The sequence below is a fragment of the Paramisgurnus dabryanus genome, chromosome 7 (assembly GCF_030506205.2).
Source record: "Paramisgurnus dabryanus chromosome 7, PD_genome_1.1, whole genome shotgun sequence".
Lineage (NCBI taxonomy): Eukaryota > Metazoa > Chordata > Actinopteri > Cypriniformes > Cobitidae > Paramisgurnus > Paramisgurnus dabryanus.
Genome location: NC_133343.1, coordinates 4,295,390 through 4,310,966, shown reverse-complemented (window position 1 = coordinate 4,310,966; position 15,577 = coordinate 4,295,390).

Here is a 15,577-nt window from a genome sequence, read left to right as displayed (position 1 = left end):
ACTTATTTAATCTGTATAGTTGAAAAGTAAGAAGGCTAAAGTCCCGGATGACTGTGTGTGCTTTTTGAATGAAGTTCATTAGGTTCTCTAAAGCATCCAGATAAGATGGACGCATGGATGTATCTTTGATCTCTCTCTATTTTTGGTCTATAACTAATTAGCTGCCGTCTGCTCTCTCCGCTCATCCTTATTACAGCCTTAATTTGCTTTTTACATGGTAATAGGGTGAGGTCTTTCCATCTGATTACAAGGGTGTTTTGCTATCATCTCGATGTTGGATATCATAGCATGCATAGCGCTCAGCTAACCAGCCAAGACGTGTCATACTTTATCTTGTTTTGCGACGATTATCGTTCTTGTGTTCGGCTGAACACGGGGAGTTACATTAAAAGAATGTAAGCAGAACGATTCTGTATCGTCAATAGCAATTAAGATCCATTGAATTGACGGCAGATACTCAATGGTGCATTTAACATTTTTTTTTTTGTACATTTCTTAACCTGCTCACTGATGAAAAGCACAATTTGTAGTTTTCCCTGCATCATTTGTAAAATATGAGACACAGTCCCCTGTCTGTGCACGTTTGTGTACGTGCGAACGTGCGTGTGTCAGTGTGTGTTTTCTTCAAATTAATACTCTGGCCTCAGTCGACAAACTCAATCAGGTTTACAGCACCTAAGTGGGCACGGGGCTAATAGAGGTCAGCTTTTACATATGGAACAGGGAAGAACGCATTCGCAACCACAGCGCACGATGCTTCAAACAAGCACCTGCAAGACACCTTCACTTCCAACCTGTTACCCACACATCCCTCCATGCAAACACACTCACAAACATTATTGTGCCTTATACCCAACATGTCAAAATCTTTCATTTATGTCAAAGGCATCGTAAACGCTCACAACAGTCTTCTTTCAATACCTTGCACCTTGGGTTGCAGGGCTAAACGTGTGCAATTGGTTTCCTCAAGCAGACGATTTTCTCGGTTATAAGCGATCAGGTTATGAGTCTGCAGCCAAGCCTGCTTTTCATTTCGATTATACGCACATTTTCCATGAACACCTCACATGAACTGCGTAGCAAATTAGAAATTCTGCTTTCAAAAGGTTCCTCGCTGAAAATAAATACATAAATAAGTAAACTAGCCTGAGGTGGTTTGTTGGTTTTTATAGCTGGCGCCCAATTCAGCCTCTACAACCAGCAAAACAGACCAGCTTGACCACCTTAGGCTGGTTAAGACATTACTACCCACATTTCTCTGTAGAAATTACAGCATTACTGGCAGCTTTTTGCCAGTAACTTACTGTAGATTTAAATGTTCACTGTAAAAATGCTGTAATTATGCAGCTGGCACAGTAACTTACTGTAGAAAATAAAGACTGAAAATGTTATGTTAACTTTGAACAAACTGTTGCCAGTAAATAACATAAATATCAAATTTAAAGTAAGTTACTGGCAGCTTGTTGCCAATAATACCCAGTATTACTGTAATTTCTACAGTAATTTTTTACAGTGTATGTTATTTACTGGCAACAGTTTGTTCAAAGTTAAATTAACATTAAACATTACCAAGTATTATCTTTACAGAATAATACTCATGCAAAGCATTCTGCAAATCTACAGTAAGTAACTGGCAAACAGCTGCATAACTACAGCAAAAAAATTTACACACTGTAAAAAAAAGGTTTTTGTTTTACTCCAACTTAACAAATTAAGTTAAATTCAACCCGTTTTTAAGTTATGCCAATTAAATATAGTTAAAAACTTAATATTGTAGGTTCAATTGACTTCAACTAATTCAATTAAACTTGCACACAGCACTGCAGATTTTTTTCAGTAAATACAGTAGATGTATATAGATATCACATATACAGAAATAAAGGTACAAAGCTATTATTGGGGCAGTAACCTTAATAATTTGTAACATTTAGGGATGCCAAGCGCAGCTTGTTAACCACACTGTAAAAAAAAACTTTGCTGCCTTAAAATTCTTTGTTAAATCAACTCAGATTTACAAGTCATGTCAACAGAAATTAGTTGTTACAACTTATAAAAGTTATAACAACTCACCTGTAGTTATAACAACTCATCTCTAGTCAAGATAAATAATAGTTGAAATGACTTGTAAATCCAAGTTGATTCAACAAATTTTTTTAAGGCAGCAAAGTATTTTTTACAGTGCAAGCATTAACCGTTAACTGATAAGATTTTAATTTTAATTGTCATTAACTAAAATATAAAAAATGTCTGTGACTCAGTAAATACAATACAAACATTTTATTTAATTTGAATGTGCAAACACCAGCAACAGATCAACAACAGAAACAGGATTCATACATTATCAAATTTTTACGCACAATTACATTATCAAAAAGCATGCGATCAGTCCAGAGGATTAATTTCCAAAGACGCTGGATTGTTTTTTTCATCTACCACAGTGGTTCCCAACCTTTTTCCCTTCAAGGCCCCCTAGTTGGCCACAACAATATATGAAGATATGAAGCCCCCCCCCCACTCAATTTTTTCCACATAAAAAATAAAAATCTTGATTTTTGCTTGTTTTAGCTTATTTTAATGCTTGTTTTTTTTTCAATTTTTTTTTTAAGTCATCTTGAGCCCCCCTTGGAAATCTGCTGAGGCCCCTCTGTGGGTCTCGACCCCATGGTTGGCAACCACTTATCTACCACAGTGGCCATTTCTAAAGCAGGGCACATTTCAAAAAGTTTTGCTTTTGCCTCTTCTTTCTTGTGCAAAAAACAGATGTTTATGTTCAGGGTCCAGGACAGAGGCGATAAGCAAAGGTCTGTCCGGATGCGCACGAGACGGACTGCGTCATCTTGCGTCTCCGTGCAGCTTTTATACCATACTCAAGCACAGACACATGTCACAGCCCAAATCAGTATTGTATCAGATCAGTATTAAAAAGTCAATTCTTCATTTTATGCACAATCCAGTATCCGTTGTGTTATTCTGTCATCTTTTCTCCCTTTTTTCCAAACCGTGAAAAACGCCAGCTGCAGAATGCAATAAATCCTGTTAACCAATCACTGCGCACCATTCCACGCATTGTAAACAATAATGGCGACGTCTTGAATACACAGAGAATCCTAGTTTTCCTCATTTACTTTGTAGTTTGTGAATAACAAACAAACAAAAACAAAATAATACTTTTGATGACATTGATTGTTTTCTGTGGCGGGAAAGAAACGTAAGCCAGTCGGGCGATGAAAAAATGTCAGCTGTTGTTTGTTCTCACATGACAGCATCAAGTTTCTGTCATGTTAACACATTGATTCCCAGGGGATCTTATGAAAAACTCTCATTATTTTACTCGAAGTCAACGAAAATCGAGCAGGACCAAAACATTTTACAGCTGATCGCTGTCAAAAAAGTTCAGCAACGACGTCCCAAGGATGACAGCAGCAATGAAAGTGTTCTTAATATGACAAAGTAAGTGTTTTGATTAATGCCATTAATGTTTATTTTTTATCAGTGTATACCACTAGTCAACTAAATGAATATAACATGGCAAAGATGAATGTAAATTTATATATTGATTCAATTGTTTTATAGCATTTTGAAAAAAAAAATACTAGTCATGGATTTATTGCATTTTGCGAAAACATTTTTTTATCAGTTTTTATAATAAATCTTTGAAAATCAAATTATTGACTTTAATTTTTTATGTTATTATAACCTAAATATCCTATGTGAAGGTTTGTAACAAAAAATAGTGTTTTTCATCTTGTCACTTTCTTGGTATAGAAAACACGTTTTTACCCAAATTAGTCAAAATGGATTTATTGCGTTTTGGAACCAAACTCTTGATTTTTTTTTTCTTTTAACTGATAATATTAATCAGTCATAAATTCTTATCTTCGGTTAACCGGTCAATATAAACATCCTTAATTTGGTACCAATGTTCCACTGAGGTACTTATAAAATGCACACTTTAGGTACACTTTAGTGCTTTTGTCCCTTTATTGCTTGTACTTTCAATCTGTCTAAATGGCAGATGCATTACAGTTTCACTATTGCTGGTTCATTTTTTCCCAATGTGTCACCTAAATTCATAGTTTTTCTGCTGAATCTGTTATTTTTCCAGACAATGGATTTTGGTATTGCTACCGCTCTGTAATCATGTATCCAATTTCGTCAATTATGAAATATTAATCGGTTGCTCTGTGCGTTTGCCCAAAGGACTGCGAGCTATAAACAGTGATTATAGAAAGTTTGATGGCTTACAAAACTGGACTTTTGTAGCTTGTTTTTTTCCCAAAACTTTCCAGTGGATAGGAACAAATGATGAGTCCAGATGCAAAACCTTACATGTTTGTGTTTAGGCTCTGTAATTTCACTTTAATGGCAATGAACAAAATATTAGTCAGTGATTGAATTTTTTTTCTTTATTTTCAAATGTCACATTAGTCATTTTATTGATGCTTAACCATTTGACTGTCTTTTGCTGCAAATCCCTCTAAAGCCTGTGATACACTGCAGGATTTTTGCAATCCTATAAGATCATAACCTTATCACACTGTGCGACATAGATCTGTAAACTTTAAATGACGATGACACCTATTGAAACGGAGGCATTGATGGCAGTGACACACGTTAGCGCAACGTCATCGGTATGCACCTGTGGTACACAAATACTGGTATGCAGGTCGTAGCAGCAAACACAATGTGCGTTGATCATGCTGACACTGTCAGACAAACTATTGTAGGCTATGTTTGGGTGCAAGACCAGAAAATTGGCCATCTATAAAACTCTCTCACTGTACAACACAGGACCACCGATTAAGAGCCACCATCACAGATATCGCCACGATTGTTTCAGGATGGTAATCTTTCATCAGGGAAAGCCAAAAATCATGCAGTGGGTCCCGGTCTAACGTGCATGCAAACCTATTTTTCCAAACGCCTCATACACGTACATCCTTCTGTTGAGAGCTTGAATAATAGACACTCCAGCCCAGTTTGTGGCGATAATCCACTTTTGCCAATTGCAAGAATACAAACAACTCCATTTCCGTGCTGTTGGAAAGCATCTTTTGCAGCGATTTTTGTGCGAGCATATCAGTGAACACCCCTGACCACTCGGTGAGTTTCACGTCTTTGTAAACAAAAGTTTAATGCATTTTAGGAAGGATTGTTCAAGTGGACCTATGCAGCTATTGTGGGGGGTGATACCACAGAAACCAAAAATTCTCGGGCCAGCAGAATATGTCCAAATTTCAGTCAAAACAGGGCTTTAAGTGTAAAATACCGAACTTGTCCTTTAACCAAGGGCTGGGTAATTATTGAACAGAACACACTGCTGGGTTGTGGGTTGTTTTAACCTAATTATTTGGGTCATTTTAACCCAGCAATGTGTTCTGTCCAATAGTTACCCAGCCCTGGGTTAAAAACAACCCAGCATTTTTTAGAGTGTAAACAGTCGCAAAACCACTAAAGATGCAACTGTAAAGATTGCAAATGATGAAAGTTTCAGTGTAAATATGAAGAAACTGAACCACACATTAGGGGGCGCTATGATTCATTTCACTGCACATTTCGGTTGTATTCAGATCCAAGCACAGTTGCAAGGGACCCAAGATTGAATGTGTATCAATGTCATTTTGTGCACCATTGTTCATCCAATTAATCTTCCGTGCTCTTAGGGGCTGTTTACACTTGGTATTAAGATGTGTTTTCATCGATCGGATCACAAGTGGACGAGAGAGACACATTACGTTTACACCTGGTATTTAAATCCGTCTCTTTTGTCCACTTTCGACCACTTCTGTCCTGAATACTGTGAGGGGGTGGTCTGTGAGACGGTGGGCGAGTCTCTCTGCTGTCATTCAAACGCGAGCGGGAGTAATTATGAGTTTATATGGACACAAACTAATATTATGTCGGAGTCCACTGCTTGTTTAGCAAGTAAACATGCTGCACAGTGTTTTGTACGTGTGTATGTAAGAGCTTTCTCTGAATTTTCAGCGCAATTGATGAAATAGGATTGCGCAACTTTCACACGCTTTCAAAACGAAACTACGGAGATCCTCCGCTTTAGTTTTATCAATGAAAGTCTGAAAATAGCGCTGTTCACCGTATGTTTACGCCAGAAGTCAAAAAAAGGACGTAAAACTTGTGTTTAATACCTCAGATTAGATTAATGGGCGGAGAGAAGGCAGTCGCATGTGGCTGTTCGAACACATTCAACCACATGTGCGTTACGCAACTCCAAAGCGATCCGATCGAAAGTGGTTTCGACTACCTCTGGATGTGGTTGAAAGTGGTCGAAAGTGGACGAGCTCAAAACGTTTTAAACACCGTTTTCATCTGGCATTAACGTCGTCCACTTGTGATCCGATCGACGGAAATGCATGTTAATGCCAAGTGTAAACAGCCTCTTAGAGAAGTTTGCTGAAAAAACAAAGTGGTATCTCTGAATGGCCTGAGGTGGGGATTATCGTATTTGAGCGAAAGTATTTGATAAACATATAATACTTGCCTAGAGCATTCAGGTAATAACATTATCTCATATTTGGTAGGTGGCTGTTATGATCACCACAGCGGCTCTTTCTTATGAAGTGGCTCGGGTGTGGCAGCCATCTTGTGAAGAGGCTCGGGCATGGCAGACATCTTGAGAACAGGTGCTGGCATGGTGGCCATCTTGTGAATCATCTGGTGGCCAGTCTAAGGAGCCACAGTGGTGATCATAACAGTGGCATTTAACTCATTCCTCGCCAGCCTTTTTTTTTAGTTGCCCACCAGCATTTTTTGTGCTTTCACAAAAGTTTCACAAAATGCCTTCCAGGAGAAATTTTCTTTCTAAAAATAAATACACATGCAAATAAATCAAATAAAAGAACAGAGCCTCTGCTTCAAAAAAAAAATAAAAAAATAAAAATAAAATCATCCTATTTATATTTTTTCTCTGCTTATCAACTCTTAAATATGGGTATTTTTCTTCAAAAATATTTTTTTTCTAGCAAAAAGCTAAAATAATTGCATTTTTGTGAAGGAATTTTGTTAGAGATCAGATTCAAAATGATTATCAAAACATACACAAAGTGTAAAAAATAATTGCTTCAGTTTTTTTTTATTAGGTAAAATAAAGTGTGCCATTTAGTGGATAATCGTGGTAATACAGATTACCATAAAATCTCATCAAGGACCCCTTTTTTCATGCAAATGTTCTCTCTTAATTGACGACATAACTCGTCAATGGCGGGGAAAGAGTTAAACACATTTTCATCCGAGCCCTTCAAATACACACTAAGCTTAAACAGTAAAACCTCATGTAGTTTACAATTTTCATTACAAATTTCTAAGCATGACATTTTACTTTTTTCCTTTAGAACCACTAAACACTTATTTTATACTTTATAAGTGTGTGCCAAATATATTGGCATTGCTCCATGCTTTACCAGTTGTAGGCCCTGATATGATCAAGTTGTGTTATATGCAATATTATGTGATACTGTATGTTATGGGCTCAGAAGAGAGAGACCCCATGACTTCAAGTGAAACCCCTGCATAGAGGCATTTCTGTGTTTGGCTAATAAATTGATCATGATCTAAGTTTAATCCCCCAAAGATAAACTCTGGCAGTAATGGGCACAGACTTTACACTAGTAATAAAAAATCTGACTTACCCTCCAGTGGCCTAATCTACTGCAAAAACAACTGCGTCAAAGTATATGAACTACAGTTGCTTTCATTTTTCCTCTTCTCTCGCCAAGCAAAAGATTTCATGTGACATAAAAGAAATGAGTTGATCATTGGATTAGTTCACTCACCAAGATCTAACAAGTGTTTCATATAGAGACATGCTAAGATGAACAAAGCAGTCGGTTCATCCCAAAGGGTTCATCACGAGAGCTTTCCGAGTGTATGTTAGATTTCTAATTCTATTTGACAATAACTACCAGATTTAATGTTTACATGTGTTTTAAAAAAATCTAAATAGTACTTACTTAGAAATATAATATTCGATACACACAACAAGAAAGTTGAGGAGTAAATGTTTTCAGGACTTTTTTTGTGCTTTACATAAAATCCTTCTACATAATGTACATTCTGTAAAAAATTAACATTGATATATTTAATATTTACTGAGTAAGATATAAATAAATTGAGTAAGATTGAAATTAAAGTGAAATCAGTGAGTAAAAATCAAACTTTGATGCTCTTAACATCATCATTACATTATGAGATTTCAACCTGGATTTCACAGACAGGCTCATGTATAGTATATTATAATGCTCACTTTGAATTTTAACACATGCTGTTTTCAGAATGAGTATTAAAATGATACCCACACACCAACACTGGGCCACAGAATGTGAGGTGAAAATTGCTCATACATTATACATGACAATAGTGTCATGTAATTATCTTAAGGCCCATAGAGAAAATTAATGATGCCAATTAGAACAATTGAAGATGGTTAGAGCCCCCCCCTTCTGTTACTTTTATTAAGCATTGTACTGTAAGTCGCACATGCTGTTTTGGAGACCTCTTCACTTTAAAGAGCATCTATTATCTGTTTCACGCTTTTACATTTCCTTTGGTGTGTAAGTGCGTATAAGTACAATATGTTAATTGTATGCAAAAAGTACAAACCTCAAAGTAAACGATAACGCGAGTTATCGTATCCAACATAAATCTCTTTTCAAATCCGTACGTTTCAGGAAGAGAGTGAAATCTGGAGCTACAAAAATGTATGGTATATGGAAAATAATGTGTTTTTTAACCATAAACCACACAAAAACATTGAATTATACCAAATACACAAAATCATTTTGTTTATTAGGAATGAAATAGGTGCACTTAAGCTTGGGTGTCAGCTGAACTTAGCCCCGCCCACAACATTTCAGTTTGGAAAGTTCGGTCTGGTGTCGCTCCGTTGTGGCGCAACTATGCTCGAACCAAAGCTGGTCGAAAAAATCAAATTGTCAGGGAGGGCTTTATACGACGATGGACAGATGATCAACAGTAACATTATCAACCACATCACCAAAGAGCGCTTGTGTTGAATCCGTTTACAACAAAGATGGCTGCCGCTGGAGAATTTAGAGGTGAAGATTCTGCCATCGAGTCTGTTTTAGAAGATGTCGCTCAAGGCATTTGATGATCGAAAAGATGTTTTTGCCGTCCCTCCAATGAGATTCGGCAAAAGTTTGATTCATCAGCTTGCTCGGCATGCAACGTGGATATAACTAGCGGCTGTTGCCAGCTCTTTTTTCGGAAGCCTGTGGTTGAAATGTATCTAACTTACAAATGGTAAGAGATAATCTGACTGTGTGACTTAGTAAATAACTCACAATGTCGTGATATGAATGAAATGTTGTAAACATAGTAGTTGTTAATGTACGTTCGATAACTCAGACTTAGTACAATCATAATGTTAGTGTGTCATTGTAGCGAAATAAGTAGCGGTTCAGGGATGCGTTTGCCAAAAGCATCGTTAGCAAACTACTGTCGTAAGTTTCGTCGTTACTGACAAAGTTCAATGATTTGGTGTTTCCCGAAACCATAGTTCAAACGAACATTCGCAAATTGCATCGCAAACTTGTGTGGTTTGAACCTTAATCTTAAGGATTGTAAACAGAATTAAAGCGCTGCATTTGAAACTGCGCATGTGTGCAGAACTACAAGCTTGGGGAATCCCTGGGAGGAGTGACGTAAGACGGAACTTGCGTGTGCAATATATGTCCGATGCAATATGTTATTTACAACAATAATCTGACATTAAATCAATTTGCACAGATTCATTAGTACTTCACCTCCCACGTGACATCATCAACTATGTTGTTAAACCAACATGGTTCAAACGACAAATGTGCGACAAAGTTACTATGATTGTCGTGACAACTATGCATCGTACTATGTTGGTTCAGCAGCGAGTTGCATCGTGGTTTGGGAAACGCACCCCAGGTCAAGCTGCAAAGAGACAGACCCAATTTCAACATACGTCACACACTCGGTTGCTCTGATTGGTTGTAGGTCTATCCAATTGAGTGCAGAGGCTTTTTTTGTCTAATCACATTATCACTGCCCAATGGAGTCTCAATTTCTGACTAGAATTTTGAGTATGACAATGTATTTACAGTATCTAGGCATATGTGTTTATGGTAATGACATATTGTGAGCCTCAAACATGATTGTTTCCTTATTCTTATGTAAACCTTGTGCATGCAAAAGACAGGCCAATCTCAACATAACACCAACTGTGTTTGGGCATTTACTGGATTTTACTGGATTTGGGATTTACTTTAGGATGTTATTTAATACATAGGTTCCTACATGTTTTTGTCTATTTTTAAAGCGTGGTCGCTTGGAGTTGGGGTTAAAATTGAGGTTTGGGTTAGGATGTAATTTTATGTAACAAAAAGTTATTCTACTCCAAACCCAAGCGACAATGCTAAAAAATTGAAAAACCAACACATAACAACACAAAAAGATGTGCCGTATTAAGTAAACAGGAAGGAATAGCGTATTATATGAAAGCAAAATTGGAATTTGGCATATGAATTAAATGACTTTTCACACTTCATGCTATTTATATGCATCTCGTGAGACTGGGCTCCCCCAGGAAGAGATTTGAGAACCACTGCCATAGAAGAATCATTTTGCATTTACCAACGAACATTTAATAATAATAATAAAAGATAAGAAATGATTCATTTAAGAAACTTTGACTAAATGGCTTTGGAGAACTAAAAATGCTTCTTCTGTGGGCAGGTTCTTCTTTTTTCGCATGCACCTTTTATTTTTAAGAGCGTGTTGTTGTTAAAGGTTCTTGATGGAACATAAAGTACAACGCACTGCGCCGGGGAGGATGAGGAGGGTTTCCTGTTTATGGTCTGACATAAATGAGCTTAACTTTAACAGGATTACCGTTCAAAGTGCGCCATGGGATACAGGAAGAGACGAAAATTAGGCATTTAATGGCGAGATTATAACCTCATTAACCCGACTACCAATGAAATGCACATCTGGGACCTAAACACAAGAAGGATATTTGAAAACTACTAAAGCCTTTGGGTTGGAGTGTAGAGGACCAGCATACATAAACTCGCAGGCAAACTTTTTCTTCTGGCTGAATGAAACTGATGGACTGTTGTGTCATTCTAAGGTGAGAAGACAGAGTATCGAGTTTCTGCCCAATGTTTGCAGCGCACGCTTTGCCTCCACACTAATGAAAGACAAACAAGCAGGCGGCTCTTTGAAGGCATGCAAGACCAAAGTGTCTGAATAGATAAAACCACACCGGTGGGTTTAATATTCACCGGAGGTCCAGATGCACAGGGGTGTTTGTAAAACATGATTTATCCACACATTTTTAATACCATTTGCAAATTAACCGCATTTAAATCTAAGTGCTATTGTGGAGAAGATTAAAGGATATCGCAATAAAATCCACCGCAGAATCAGACATGTAGGACATTAATATTACATGGCAATCCTGTTTTCTTTGTGTCTGAAGTGCATTTTTCTTTTACCAGCAAACGCACAAGCTTTTTTCTTTAGCTGACAACACCAGCTAACACTTTGAACTAAATTGAGGGTTTGTAAAGTGCTCAGCTCATTGATGGTTTATTTCGGTCTTTCTTGAAATTTCGGGCCAAGTAGCACCTTTGATTAAATCCCAGGATTGTTGCAGCACCAAATAGGAAATTATTTAAATGTTGACAAAAAATATTATAATGTCTTAGATATCATGTTTAATTTACATAAATGCACATCTGTTGTGTCTTACACAAAAGAATAAATAAACTAAACATTTGCATCTGAGGAAGTTGATGCTTAAATAAATCACATCTGAGAAATGTAAGCTTTAGCGCTAGTTCTACCAGGAAAACTCTAATGCCACGTCATTCATTTCACAAGATCTGGCCAATCACCTCTGATACTGGAAGTATTTAAATCCTTTGCTCACCTATCTCTGCGTTCACAGATACCGACGCCAGGATTCACACGCGCGATGTCCAGTGCATACATGGCACTAAAGCCTTTGTTACCCGTAACACGCCGATTTAAATGTCGAGTGATTCTATCGGGCATTTGAACTGTTTTCCTAGGATCCTTTCATCCAGCGACATCTGGCTGCTCCTTCTCATCTACTACTCATCCTTTCCGAAGTCACGGTAACGTTACACGTTTCGTTTCACCAGCATCATCATCGTGAGGAGCTCTCATAGAAAGCCACAGACTTTAAAAAGGGAAGTCTGCAAGTTTCCTTAAGAGTGCGTAACGCTGCACAGGGAAGGAAACGACATGCCGTTTCTTTTATGAACAGTGCAGGAACATTTGGATGATCCGTAAAGTGTAAACATAACATTATTGACTGTCGCACACTCTGAACGCCCGCAGCAGATGTCACTAATCATCATTGATTGGCGAAGCGCTGCACCTGCACGCTGGCAGTGCCGCAGCGGGTTTCGGAGAAAGCCGAAGGTTGACATCTCCCTAATCACAGGATCTTTGTCCTACATCTACCATACGAAATGCTCCACTTATTATTGGTTCCGAACAGTACGCGGGTATCCTAGAAGTAAAGACTTTGATCGACTCGGATGAACGGCTATTGCTCGCGATAATTGGTGTTTAATTTTCGAACGCATTAAAAACTGCGTTCATGCATGTCCTACCGCAAAGAGGCGCGATACGGTCTCGTGCTCGCGTGTTTGCTTAAAATGCCGCATAGTATTCGAGTTTCATCTGAAACTCTCCCTTTCAGTATTTCCCTAAAATCAACTAATTTAAGGTACCATGTATTTACTTGCTACTCTATAACAATGCATGTTGCATCATGCCTAACAGTTATTCATGCCTAACTGATCAACGGCAAATATTAATCATAGATATTCACCCACCTGACCCTAATTACAGACTTTAATAAGGATACGGGAATACGCTATCTTACGTATTTTAAATCTTACGTCATATAGCGTAGCTCACATATTTGTTGCTAAGCAAATCGTAAGTGTGTGTGGTCGAATGGCAACAGTAATGCATATTGTCAATTTTATTGAGCATGGGGTACAGCATTTATGTTTTATCTAAAGCTTTGTGCTTTAAGATCTTCAGTTATTAAAGTAGGTATGATGACACAATTTTCAAAAACCCCAAAGCTCAAAATCTATCACTGAGCAGACATTCCCATTTACATAGATACCAGGGTTGTAAAAATCCGTTGAGGATTGAGAAAGTTATGATATTTTTCATATTAGAAATCAGAAGAAAAAGTTATATATGGATGTCTATGGATGTGTGACCAAAATGCTGCTTATTAACATGTTTTTGCTTATAACTTTCTCATTCTCAGATATTTTTATAAAATTTTAACAGAAGGTAGTATTTTGTTAGTACTTTCAAATTAAATTATAAACATTTACTGTTTTAGTCAGAACGGGCATCAGACCCATGGTAACCATGATTTTAGAACGATGCCTGCAGAGGACGTTCTGACAGGTCGTTCACTGTAGTCCATTACAAGACACGTAGTATGCAAATTTTATGCATTAAGTATGTGACCGCTTCACCTCATAACTGTACTTCTCAAATGGGGGTACCTCTTTATTCCAGATCTCGGTCAACTTCTCATCGAAGCTCGGTTACGTTGAACATCCTATCTTTATTTACCTGGATTACAGTCTCCTAAGGTAAGCTCTGTTTTTCATTATACTGGATTGGCTGATTGCATGCTTTTACAACCGAAAGATGGCAAGGACCATGTTACAGAGTGACATGGAGACAGAGCTGTGGTTGCATCAGTTTAAACCATCTATAAGCACACTGTGCGTTGCTTGCGACGCAGGAACCCAGTGCAAGCGCATGGGTAGGCTACAGCGGATGTCAAGACACTGTAGAAGATGTAATGTGACTGCTAGCTTTAAAATTCACAGCACATAATTCCAATTTAAAGTGCCGTTGAACGTTGGCAACAGATGGGTCGCCCGAAATGGCGGTGCACCAGCTATAACTACAGATTATAAACACAATTAATTCTTGTCTTAACATGGAACCCAATGGAAATAATGTCCGTTTTATATTGTTCAAGTGGCGTAATGTTCGTATCTATCATCGTTCAATTATCTTGTGTGTATCAACTATTTAATTTTAATCATCATAGGCTGTTTTAATGAATTCCAATATGACAGGACAAATGGAATGCGTCCGAAATAACACGTCATAAGTTTTGTTTATTTTAAAACTAATTTTGTTTCATAACTTGTTTCTAATTTTATTCTATGTTTTGTTTTAAGCCCGGAATACACCAGGATTTTGCACTTCTACAAGACCGTAGCAGTAAACACACTGTGCGGTGATCATGCTGAATTTCTGAAAACTATTGGAAGCTATCTTGGACACAAGACTGGGAAGACGTCCGTCTTTGAACCTCTCCCATTGCACGACACCGTACCACTGACAAAGAGCCACGATCACAGAAATCGTGCAGTTAATCCCGGGCTTAAGGTTATGAATCTAGATAACTTTACAAGGAATTTGTCTGGAATAAGATGAGTACAATCCACTTACTCTGCATCTTCAAGGATATAGTAAAACGTGTATCACCTTTCCATATAACTATAATACACTGCCTGCAAGGATTTCAACCGTTATAACAGCGCGGCCGCATACATGAGGCAAGCTATTTTAAAACGATATACATGTTTTTAACATTGACTCTAATGGACATGCAGTTCTATAAGTGCTTCATTTCCAGATGCCTGTATTACCGTCAGGGCTCTTTATCGACGTCCAGGAACTCGAATTGCAATATAAACGGTTGCAAGGATCTGAACATACATAATTGCTAAATGCACAAGGAGTAAGCTTTTGTAAGTGTTGTGCCATGCGCACATGCCGCGTGCACGTGGGTTGTCACAATTCATGTCTGCGCTCATGTATGGTGCGGACTTCGATCATTTCTGGAATACCAGTGTGGAGGAGGATCTTCATTAAAACAAATAATTCAGTTCTTTGTAAGTGCAAGTCATGTAAGAGTTTTAACACATAAATGTCACGTTAATCATGTTATCATGGTTAGTCAAAGTTTAAGCTGTAAACTTTCATCTAGAAGGCTATCACTCTCGGAAGTATATACATCCATCATCTGTACAACCCTACTGATAGCACTTATCAGTTTTTGGGGGTCTTAATTTACATCGTAAACCAAGATTTTTATAACCATCTGTGTGTCATGCTGAAGCAGGTAAGATAAGGCAACGGATCCAAATGCAATGGTTTATTTCTTAAAACCCAAAAGTGCACAAAGCAGAACAGGAATGAAGACCAGAATACAGGACTAAAAATGCATGACAGCAAATAATACTCGACAAAGGACAACTGAAACACAAGGACTGTACATATACATGTTGGTAAACAACATATCAAGATATACCTGGGAAACCATCTACAACAGGACCAACGAACTACAAGACTACAGACATGGACAACATGACAGAACTTCAAATAAGAGTACAAGACCGGGGAAGCACAAGACGTGACCCAGACACCGTGCAATCTTTTATTGTCATCAGTCAGATTTGTTTGTTCCATCTAATCTTCTTTCTAC